Below are 12032 nucleotides of genomic sequence, written 5' to 3' on the forward strand. Positions count from 1 at the left end.
GCAGTGCCATTTAAATTCAAATGCATTGATTTTTCTATAATATGTCATGTCTTATTACTATGTATTTTATCGACGCCTACCAACCATTGATTTTTCTATGACATTACATCTTATAAAAAATTAAAAATTAAAAAAAATCAATGAACGGCCGGCATAGATAAAATACATACATCAAGGATAAAATTATTAATTTTTCTATAAGACGTGTACAACATGACATCTTAGAGAAAAAATAAATGGATAGATGGTGCAGATCCCATACATACATCATGATGGGCCATGCACAAAGCTTTTCAAGCAGCACATAACAAAGTCCATGATGTGTGCTATACACTAGGCGATCCAAGTCTGGTCACAGATGTAATAAGTGGATCAACAATATTTTCATATGATTTAATTAATGACATGGTCCACTTTTTTAATGGACAAGATATTCTACAGATTTAACGCTAACTGGATTGTCGTGAGTGAAAGAAATGATTGTATGCGAGAGTAACATATAGCCGTTTGATGGATCCGATGATTTCGATCTCTTCTTTTCGGCCGTAAAAAGAAGCATAGGTGGACCACACCACAAATAGCAGAAGGGATTGTATGCGAGAGTAACATATAGCCCGAGTCCGTCGGAGCCCGCTCGATCCTGAATACCTTCGTCGATAAATGATGTTTTAGTGTGCCTCATGTGTGTGAGAGAAGGGTAAAAATTAAAGAAAATGGGGAACATTAGGTTCAGAAATGACTTATCAGTTTGGGATGGGTTTATGTACCTTTGAGGTGCTAGCCCGTGTCGAGCCCAATTTACAATTGGGCTTCTGGTTTAAGCCCAAGCCCGACCATTGGACCTGATATACCACCCCAAACCCGGCCTAATATGAGCCAACCCAGAAGGTCCGTTGAAACTACCTGGCCCACTGACTGCCCTAATCAGCATTGCTAAGATACCAGCCATGCATGGGCCATGAAGTTCATGTACATGCCACATATGTGCTAACGTGGTACCATAGGCATGAAGATTTTTCTCAACCCATCAACGTGATGTGTTCTAATACTGAGGCCCACATGCTAATAGCTGATTTTCTTTTTGGGAAAACATGTAGAAGGTGGACTAACGTAATGAAAGATGAATGGATTGGATCTCTCACATAGGTGCCATGCAGGCACAGACGCAGATTAGATATGACAGGTTGAGTAGCCAGACTGGCTACATTAGTAACGTCGCCAAGTTCTTTGGGGCCCACCATGATGTATGTGTTGTATCCACACCGTCCATCCATTTGGAGATATCATTTTAAGGCATGAGACAAAGAATAAGTCAGATAAAAAGCTTGAGTGAACCCTACCATAGAAAAAAGTGGAAAGAGTGATGTCCACCATTAAAAATTTCTAAGGGCCACAAAAGTTTTTTTATCAAACTGAAATTTGTTTTTTCCCTTCTTTCATGTGTATTAACTTATAAATAGGTTGGCTCTCAGATAAACATCATAGTGGACCTTAGGAAGGTTTCAACAGTGGGCGTCCCTCCCCCCACTGTTTTCTGTGGTGGGGTCCACTCCAGATTTGGATCTGACTCATTCTTCGTCTCATGCCTTAAAATGATCTATCCAAAAGGATGAACGATGTAAATACAACACATACATCATGTTGGGCCCCACAGAACTTGGTGACGTCACTTCAGTATCTAATCCACGTCCTGCAGGCCATGTATGTCATGCTCCGAAATTCAGTTACTGAGTGTGCACCCCTCAGACCTGAGTGTACTTAAATCAGTGAGTCACATTATTTAATAGAGGCATAATATAATTCGAATTCTATGTTCTCATTAACATCCATCAATACATTCATATCAAGTTAATCCATTCACAAACATTCACCACCACACATTAAAAAAAAAATCAAGAACACAAGTTAAAACTAAATTAAGATTTTTATTAAGTCATTAGAATCATCATGTTATTTTAAAATAATAATAATAAATAAATCTAAATTTGAAGTCATTTAAAAACAAAAATAAAATAATAATAGGAAATATATGTTCCATTTAGTTATTCTAATAATCCAACAAAGTAAGCTCGTCATCGGTTAAATACAGCCATTGATCCTTTGGATCATCTATTAGTTTGGCTTCCTGTTCTTGCTCTTGAGTTATTGTATCTGCTTCAATTCCATTTGTATGGTTTTTCCATCAATAAACCGTCAGCTAGCCAGGCCCAGTGAGTGAACCCATCATGGTGCACGATACAATTAAAATAATACATACAAGTAAAATATAAAAATAAAAAATACGATACAAATAATGTAATTAAAGTGAATGCTGTGAATGGTATCGATGATGCATCAAGTGAGTATAAATAAAAACCGTCCACTTGCTTGAGTTGGATATCGACAACCCGCATCTACACTCGGCGGGCTTCTACCATTGGTAGGCATGGGCAAGGCCCGCACCCCCTCATTGGGCAGGCTTCCACATATATTGGGCTTCTAGTGGGTACAATGGGTTGTCCCTTAGGTAATCGCACAAGAGTGTTAACGATGCCAGGTATGAATGTTTGATGCAACAGTAAACATATCAACAGTCACATACATCTCTCCCTGTGAGAGGCATTTCACATGTTCATAATCTAAGAATATCTCAGCACTAATCAGTTCATAACCAATTCAATCAAGTTAGTCACAACAACAAATTATTTTAATCATATGGAGAGGAAACATGTTGGGATTACTCACTTGATGATTTAGGGAGAAATCCAGTGGTGCAGATTAAAGAATACCTATAAATAATCCATATGCAGTACACCATAATATTAAAAAAATATAAAGTTCATAAAGCATTTGATTTGTTTTGATTACTAATTAAGATAATATATGGGAGTGATACTTAGGTTTTACAAAGTAACATACCTAATAGATAGGGTTTATCTTATCTGATATTTCAGCCAAAAAGGTCAGGCTAGATATCTTATAAGATGACCCACCATATGAATGGCTTGGATCTTGTAATAGCTTGCCATAATGATACATAATTTAGCCTATGTATGTTTTGTCCTAAACATGCATGTACCTTATATAAGTTTTATCGTGCATCCGAATGCTGAAATATATTAAATTATACATATATCTAACACATTTTTTTCTGTGAGTCCTACTTACAGGGATCTAAACTGATTATATGGTTACTACTACTATATTGACCATTGGGAAGAAATTTCAATCCAATCTGAAATCTATGGGTCCCGTAATACCCTAAACAATTATTCTACAACTACCATTTTTTCTTTTTGTATGGGTCGCACACATTTTGGATATGTCCTAAATTTACACTCTTAACCCACAGTAACCTTCCAAATCAAATGGATGGAATGGAAACAATACATATATCACTGTGGGTTTAAAATCTGATGACCCAAGATGGTTTCTAACGCTAGAAACCGCACTTGGTTTCAATGCTGGAAACCAAACTTCAATTTTTTATACTTATTTATTTATTTAATTTTTTAAATAGGTCTCATAATGATCTAAACCATGAGTGAGATGGGTAATCTCCTCATAAAGGACGAGCCCAATAATCTCCTCGAAACAACACTTTTGTGGCCCACACAAATACTCAATAGTGACAATTTAATTTTCACTGTTTAAGGCACTGTGGTCCACGTGAGTTTTCTTTCAAATAAAATTTTCAACCACATGTCTCTTATTAAGTGACAAGATTATTAGACGGTATGGATTTGATACTTACATCAAGAAAGCCCCAGATATAAGGCTCATTAATTCGGACTAATTCTGGTACCGTAAATAGATCAACTTCAATTTTGTACGCTGGAGTGTTTTTACACCCATTTTATATTATTATACTTTTCTCATGATGGTCCATACATAATATGTGTGCATAAGATCTATGCCATTTACCATTTTACCAATATCGTTTTAGGAGATTGGAAAGAAAATGAGATAGATTCGTTATTCTGGTGGGTCATACCACCATGAACAACACCGACCGTTCTTCAACCATTAAAACATATACATTTTTTATTTCAAACCTTCCTATCTGTCTATGTAAGATCTGAGTTGTTCATTGGTCCACACAATTATTTTTTAATGGTCAAAATAATTGGTATCTCAATCGGAGCTCCCTACGGCCTCGATGGATATTCCAACAACGAATGCATTATAAATTCTATTTTGCATATTATAGCCTACCAAAATGTTAATTTAGCATAATTTTTGAAGGTTTTCCATATTTTGGTCCTTATAACCTAATGGACGGAATTGATCGGACCGCATATGCAAAATAAAGCAAATATGTAATTCAAGTAAAATAAACAAAAAGAACTTACTTGTTCCCTTTTATTTCTTGTTACATGCGTAAGGTGCTCCAAGGTGCATCATGCATATGCGCATATATTGATATATGTGCACATGCATTGCACCCATTGTAACAACCATAAATTTTAGTGCATTAAAAAAAATTAAAATAAATATTTAAAATTTTTATTTTTAAATAAAAAATAAAAGCAAGTAAATAGTTGAGTTGGTAGAGATATTCTTAGTTGAGAGAGAGGTTTAGGGATCGACTCTTAAAGTAAACTATGTTATGAGAATTTTCTTTAAAAAATGATACAGAGAGGTTTCTACTTAATAGAAAAAAATAGGAAGCTCTGGAGAAAAAGGGAGATGAAATTCTAAGAAGGCTCGATCAGGTAAGTTATAATTGTTAGATCTTTTTAATTTTTTATTATGTTATTAATTTCTTCTTAATCTATACAATGGATTGTGTGGATCATCCACACGATCATTGTATAGGTGTGTAAAGTTAATTTTAATAAATTGATGTTTTTATGATTTCAGATATGGTTAGTAATATTTTAGGAATAAATTGAAAGGATGGAATCTAATTGTGTTAAGATAAATCTGTACGGATTATATGATCTCTAAGGCCAAAATATACAAGGGCCCTAATTTTCAGATCAATCTGACCATCGAATGGGCCACATTAGTCAGATCTGAAAGTATTTAATAAAGGAATCTTAAACTTTTGCGCAAGTGTTGGTATCACTTGGCGTAAAAGGTCGAGATAGGTCATCAGTGTATGTGTGATTAGATCCACACCATCCATCTAATGTGTAGAGGCAAAACATGACAAGACCTCAAGAATCTGAATGATCTAATCATCTAATTGGCCACCTTGATCAAGTAATTTCCAATCAATTTTATAATATTAAAAAGGAAATAAAAGATAGAAATCTAAAATAGAAATTTTAATTATTTGATCATTTTGGATTTGGCCACCTGGGATGTTAATCAAAGGTGAGCCCCATCATGTAAAATAACTAGATGAATAATAATGTTGTTGATATAACTGATAGGATCTCTGAATTCAAACCAACCTGATTACCTTGTGGATTCTATACTACCAGACTCATGTGAGTAACCCAATTTATCTCATAATTCATTAAAATTAAAATAAATCGTTTGTGATTGTTTGATTGATTGATATACTTATTTGAGTATTTTGTTATGATAATTGTACGCTAAATTCATATGTGAATATTTTGATCAAGACAACTATACTAAATATGAAAAATATGCATTTACATATCATCCATCCATCATTCATTACATTTACATAATGCATAGTCGATCCTAGGTGCCGTCCCTGGAAGAAATGTCGATCCTGGTAGAGCGTTACCAGATGCAAGCTGTGCCCAAGCCTACCGAAAGGTGAAAGCCTACCCAACGGGTGAATGCGGGTTGACGACCTCCAATCCAAGCAGATGGACGATCATCCCATCTGATGCATTCATACATCATTTGCATTCATATCATTGTACATCCACTTTTATGTTATTTTAATTGCTATGATTATAAACCATGCTGAGTTATTTCGCTAAGCCTGGCCAGCTTACCTTTTTATTGATGGAAAATCCGTACAGAGGAGCCATCAACAGATGATGTGACGCAAGAACCGGAAGGATACACCGTACCTGAACACGATCCATGTGAAATATGACCATACTTATCTGAAGATGAAGTGGCGACATTAGACCATTTCTAATTACTTGCTAGCATAGTTTGATTAGCGTAAAATGCGTATCAGTATTGATTTTGAGATCTTAAGAAATTATTTATATTTATTTCATTGAAACAATGTTAGTATGGAATAAACATAATTATAGTACGATGATATAATAAATGAATGATTTTTAAGGTTTATTTTATTTTAAGGGTTGTCAAGATTTATATATGCCTGGTTGATTGGTGTTAAGTGTTATGTTTGTGTGATTGAGATTATGGTAGAACTTAGACTGAATGTAATTATCACCTCTGATTAAACTGATTAAACAATTAATTTAGTACACTTTGTGCACGAGTTACGAACTGAAACTCGGGTCCTAAGGGTGCATACTTTGTACTCAAATTTCGGGGCTTGACACCCTTGATAAATCCACACCATTCATCACGAAAAGCCAAAGCATAATAACATATTTAAAATAAAAATCTAAATTAAAATAAAATAAGTACTAACCTTTGCAAGCAGTTCTTCCACTTTATCTAATATCTCTCATTTTACCTTTTCTCTCTTCATTTTTATTTCTCTTCATTATCGGTGAGAAATGTCCATCCTTATAAAGAAAAGAGAGTTACTTGGATAAGACGGATAAGAAAATGATGAGGGAGGTTTCAACCGATTTGATCCCCTTTTAAAAAAATAAAATTTTAAAATTTTAAAAATTTTAAAAATCGGAAAAATTTGGAGTTGTTACAGATCTATTTTCCATTGATATGTGGGGTCCATCCTGTTCCTTATGAGTAGTCTATTCTGCTAATCTGCTTTATTATATCATGTTAGGTTATGGATCAAAGGACAAGAGATATCTAACAATGTATGAGTGAGTGGTGACGATAGATGGTTGGTTGGATTGGATTGATAGTGACTAGGGTCACGTAGTTGAGACGGTGTAGATCACTAGGAAAATCCACCCCGCTTATTCAACTTCTCGGATCTTGTTAACTTATGGACTAAAATGAAGCTTATTTGGTAATCATGTGTGCCACAAAGTTTGGAAATCAGTTTAAACCTGTCTATTATTGAAATTTTTCCTATGGCCGGATCTGATGATTGGTTTGGATCTTCTCAATGGGTCCTACTATGATGAAAGGGTGATGTGTTTGACTGGTTAAGATCCACTTTCGTTTCGCAACTAAATGAGTTGAGAGATAACGTGTGATACTAAAACACATTAGTGTTATCTTTACTCCCTTTTTTCTAAAAAAATAAATAAATATAATATATTATATTAAGATAAAGTTCAGTTGCATAGACTAGAAGTCCCACATCCCTTAGTTTTTAGAATTTATTTATTTTTTAAATGTAAATAACTTCCATTCACACAGTTAGTTTCAGATGAAACTTTACCATAGCTCATCATTTTATCTGCTCTATCAACAGATTAAGTTTGAGCCTTGATCTCACCAAGATAACCAAAATACCTTTTTAATGACTCACATCTACCTATAATTCAAATCAACGTGTATTAATGTCCCATGTGAAAACTTACCGATAATTGTAATATATGTCCTATAATCTTTCAAATGAATAGTTTATTTTGATATTTTGATGGATTGTTTGGCGGATACAAACATGTTAGATGGGATAATGAAGTACAAAAATTTAAGTAATTGGATTGTTAGGATATTAATCGTATTGATGGGTTATCATATGATGAGTTTTGTAAATGGATACGTAAAAAGTAGTTTTTGGATGCGTTTTATGTTAGAAATGTGCACTGTTAGATTTAAGTGAATGGTTCATCGGTGTAAAATGCTTATATTATAATTTTGACGGTAAGTTAAGCATATTTATAAGTGATATGAGCGGATTCAAATTTTAATTTGATGTACGAACAAGTGGATGTGAAGATTTGGTAATTAGTTTACTTTGATAGGGTGGTCCAAATTTAAAGTGGATGGTCAGATATCTTCATCTGATGGCGATAGGTTATATCAATAGTTAGTTTTAATTTACAGATAAGAATATTAAGGTATTTAATGATTCTTTCTATCAATCAACGGTTGAAAAATGCTCCTTATGCTTAGATTCAGGTTAAACTACATGAATCTACCAATGTGAGTGTGTGGGGTGTGTGTGCGTGTGTACAGTAATCTACCACCTATGCGTGTTCGAGTACCCATAGGTGGTAAAATTCCACCAGCGTGAGTGTGTGGGGTGTGTGCGCGTGTGTAAAAAAAAAAGAAGGTTAAACTACATGAATATTAATGAATGTATAAGTGTACCGTTGAATAAGTGTAAAAATGTAATAGTACATTCTTACGTATAGGTAAACTCGCACTAAAATTTCGGGTTGTTGCAATGTGTGGATGGAGAGGCGACTGCATAGCCAAGTTCTCTTTTAGGACGCTTGTACCGGACGCGGATTGCCTGGTGATCCTTGCCTGTAACGAGTACTGGACAATGGTCTGTGGGCCTTAACATCGTAAATGCGTTTTCTGTTCATCTACTTTTTCAGACCATTCCAGCAGATGGGACAAAAACAAGACAGATGAGACTCTCAAGTGGACCAGACCACGATAAAACATTGATATGATTGAACTTCCACCGTCAAAAAATTCCTAAGGCCCATGGTAATATTTGTTTTCCATCCAACCTGTTGATCAGGTCACAAAGACCTAGATGAAGGGAAAACACAAATATATGCTCCATCCAAAAATTATTAGCTGAAAAAAGTTTTTAATAGTGGGCGTTCAATCATCACTCGTTCATGTGGTGTGGTCTAAATAAGATTTGGATCTTCTTCAATTTTTGTATAATCCCATAAAATGATCTGTAAAAATGGATAGACAGAATGGATAAAACAAATACATCATAGTGCATAGCGGGGCTCCGTCACTTATACTTACATAGGCAATACGCGTCCGGTTACCTCGGCTTCTATTAAAGCTGAAAAAACGACAATTGTGAGGAATTCTCGGGTTAAAAAATCTTGAAATAAACCAGAGGTCCATAGCAGGAACGGAACAGCTGGTAGGTAGGGTTTTCCTATTTAAGTACGGTACACCAACGGGAGAGGATGAAGTAAGAAATGGAGAATGTTAACAGAGATGAGCTAGTGGGCCAAGCAATTGCGTGGAACCATTCACTGGGAGCCATTAATTCCTTCGTCCTCAAATGTGCGGTCGAAACCGGAATACCTGAGGTGATCCACGGCCATGGGCGGCCCATAACACTATCTCAACTCAACTTCTTTTGGGTCGAAACCTCCGTCTCTCGCTCAAAGTCTTTGGCATTCAAAATATGGAGCGGTTTGGACTTGGACTTCGACTCTTTCACTTCTTTTGGGCCGCTCACACCACTCTGTGTGGTGAACTCTTTTCCAGTTGTATTCTTGGGTGGCAGAGGATTTAGCTTGACCTTCTTGCCCTCAAACCAGAATGTACACACATTTGAACGACCAAATATGGTCACATCCCTGTCATAGAGCCACGGCCTACCCAGAATGATATGGCCCACATCCATAGGAACAATATCACACCAAATTGTGTCTTTATAAGATCCGAACTGAATAGGGACAAGACAGCGGTGCGAGACTGGAATGGATGTTTCATCAACCCAGGAGACTCCATAGCGCTGAAGATGGACTTCCATCTTCAAGCCCAAACGACTCACAGTGCTAGTCGATGCCACGTTGGCACAACTACAACTATCAACGATCATCTTACAGCTCTTTTCCCTACATTTTGCATAAGTGTAGAAGATCGTGTTGCGGCGCCAGTCATCAGTGTTCTTAGCTTGAACCAGGGCGCAACGCACAATTGCAAGGGTCACGGACTCTTGTGCTCCCTCTTCCTCATCACTAGGGGTTCCGACTAGCTCATATTCCTCCTCACTATCACTCTCTGGGGGCACTACTTCTACTTGCCCATCAATAAGGAGTACTTTGATGCCCTCTCTCGTGCCGCACTGGTGAGCAAAATGACCAAACCCCTGACACCTAAAACACCTAGTGGCCCCACTTCCACGTGAACTAGACCCGACAATCTCTTTACCCTTATCATCCTTAGGTCTGGGCTGAACATTAGGGGAAGGTTTGTTTTGGAATCTCGTGTTAGGTCTAGCCCCAGAGGGGTGGGCCTTAGCACCGGATTCACGAAAGTCAAACTGCCTTCCCACAGATGTTTTAAGGTATTGCTCGACATCTAACACTACTTGGTACAACTGTTCGATAATGTCTATGTCTTTGGCGAGCAATTCTCTCCTAATGTCAGGACGGAGGCCCGCTTTAAAACGAGCAAAGGTGAGTACGGGGTCCTCATCAACGTCACAGCTGGTCAAGTACTCTTCGAATTTCTCAAAATAGTCAGCAACACTCATGAAACCCTGTCGAAGAGATTGCCACTCCTCAATCAACCGCAAGCGATAAGAGAAAGGGAGGTACTTCTCTTTCAGCGTTTCTTTCATTTCTCCCCAATGGACTATTGGGAGTTCCCTCGCTCTTTCTTTTTTTCGCTCAACCGTCACCCAAAACCTCTTTGCTTGACCCACAAGCTTCATCTTGGCGAATCGGACTCGTCGAGCATCCGACATATCATACCACTCAATATAGTAGTCCATATCCGCCAACCAATCTAAAAAAGCTTTAGGGTCTAAGTGGCCATCAAAAGTAGGGGCATCTACTCTAACTCCCTTGAGAAGTTGCGCATCTGGGTCATATTGGTCATGATGTCCCTCACAGGGTGGGTGCACAGGTGCGCGCCCATGACCAACTCCTTGGCCGCCTCCATTTCTTGGTCTAATCTCCTGACCACCTGCCTGAGAATAGGCATCTTCCCTAATTGTGGGGTTTGCCCTGAGGGAGGCCTCTATTTGAGTAACGCGATCATCAAATTGGTTAAGGCGTTGATTATGCGTTGTTCCAAGCGCTTAGACATAGACTCAACCTGCTGGGCTAACTGGGCCATTGATTCTTGTAGTTGCTCCATGTTTAGAGTAGGGTGCAAACCAAAACCGCGACCCGTACGTGTGGGCATACACAGGCTAACTCAATCCTAAGGACCTACTATGGCAACTATATGTGTCTAAAAAACTAAATGACCCTACGAGACTCTATATGAAGGAGACTACACACCATTACTAAAATTCAGCTATATATGATGGACTGAATGCATGAAGGACTCAAACAAACTAAACCCTAAATATGTAGTGAATTCCCCTACAAGAACCCTAGGCTCTGATACCAAATTTGATGCAGGACATGAAAATTAAATATGATATGCGAGATTTCAGGCTTAAGATCACGTTAGTTCAGAAACAATTAAACAAATTCCATATCCCACGTGAAAGTCCAAACATTCAATTAAGGGGAATCTATGCGGGTCCAGGCCTACACATGATAGGGCTAGATCAATAAAAATTATGATCCAAACAATACTCAAAGATAAAAAATAATCATCCACGCATGCATAGTAATTAGTCTCTAATCCAAGGGATTCAGAAATTCCAATTCAAGGAACCCTAGGGTAAGAAAATTGACAAATAACTTAGTGAAAACGTAATCTAAGGCTAGGATTCATGAAAAACGGCTATGAGAAGATAAAAGAGGATAAAAACCTGAGGCAAAAGACAATCCCTCGTGTGGATAGCAACAATGGCCAGACAGACGTATGTGTGATCCCAGCCACACGTGTGTAGGGCCCACTATTCAGAAAAAGGCTACCTTGGCCCTGGTCGGCCAAGGATGGTCTCCAAAACCCCCAAATCTCAGCTCGATCCGATGTACGGTTTGTATGTAGTGCTCCGCCGAAGTTTCAGCTCGCCTGCGGGCCGAAATCTAAAAACCTGCTGTAATGAAGAAATCTGATGCAACAAAAGGACGAATTCGAAGTACGGATGGTGGGGGAAGATAGAAAAAAAGATGATGGAGGATGGGGGTGATCGGGATCGATGTGGCTTCGCACCACGGTAGTTAGCCCTTCGAAAAGGGAGGGCTTCGCACCCACTTTTCAATTCTTCCACAACTCAC

Source organism: Magnolia sinica, chromosome 1, assembly GCF_029962835.1.
Source record: "Magnolia sinica isolate HGM2019 chromosome 1, MsV1, whole genome shotgun sequence".
NCBI classification, from domain to species: domain Eukaryota; kingdom Viridiplantae; phylum Streptophyta; class Magnoliopsida; order Magnoliales; family Magnoliaceae; genus Magnolia; species Magnolia sinica.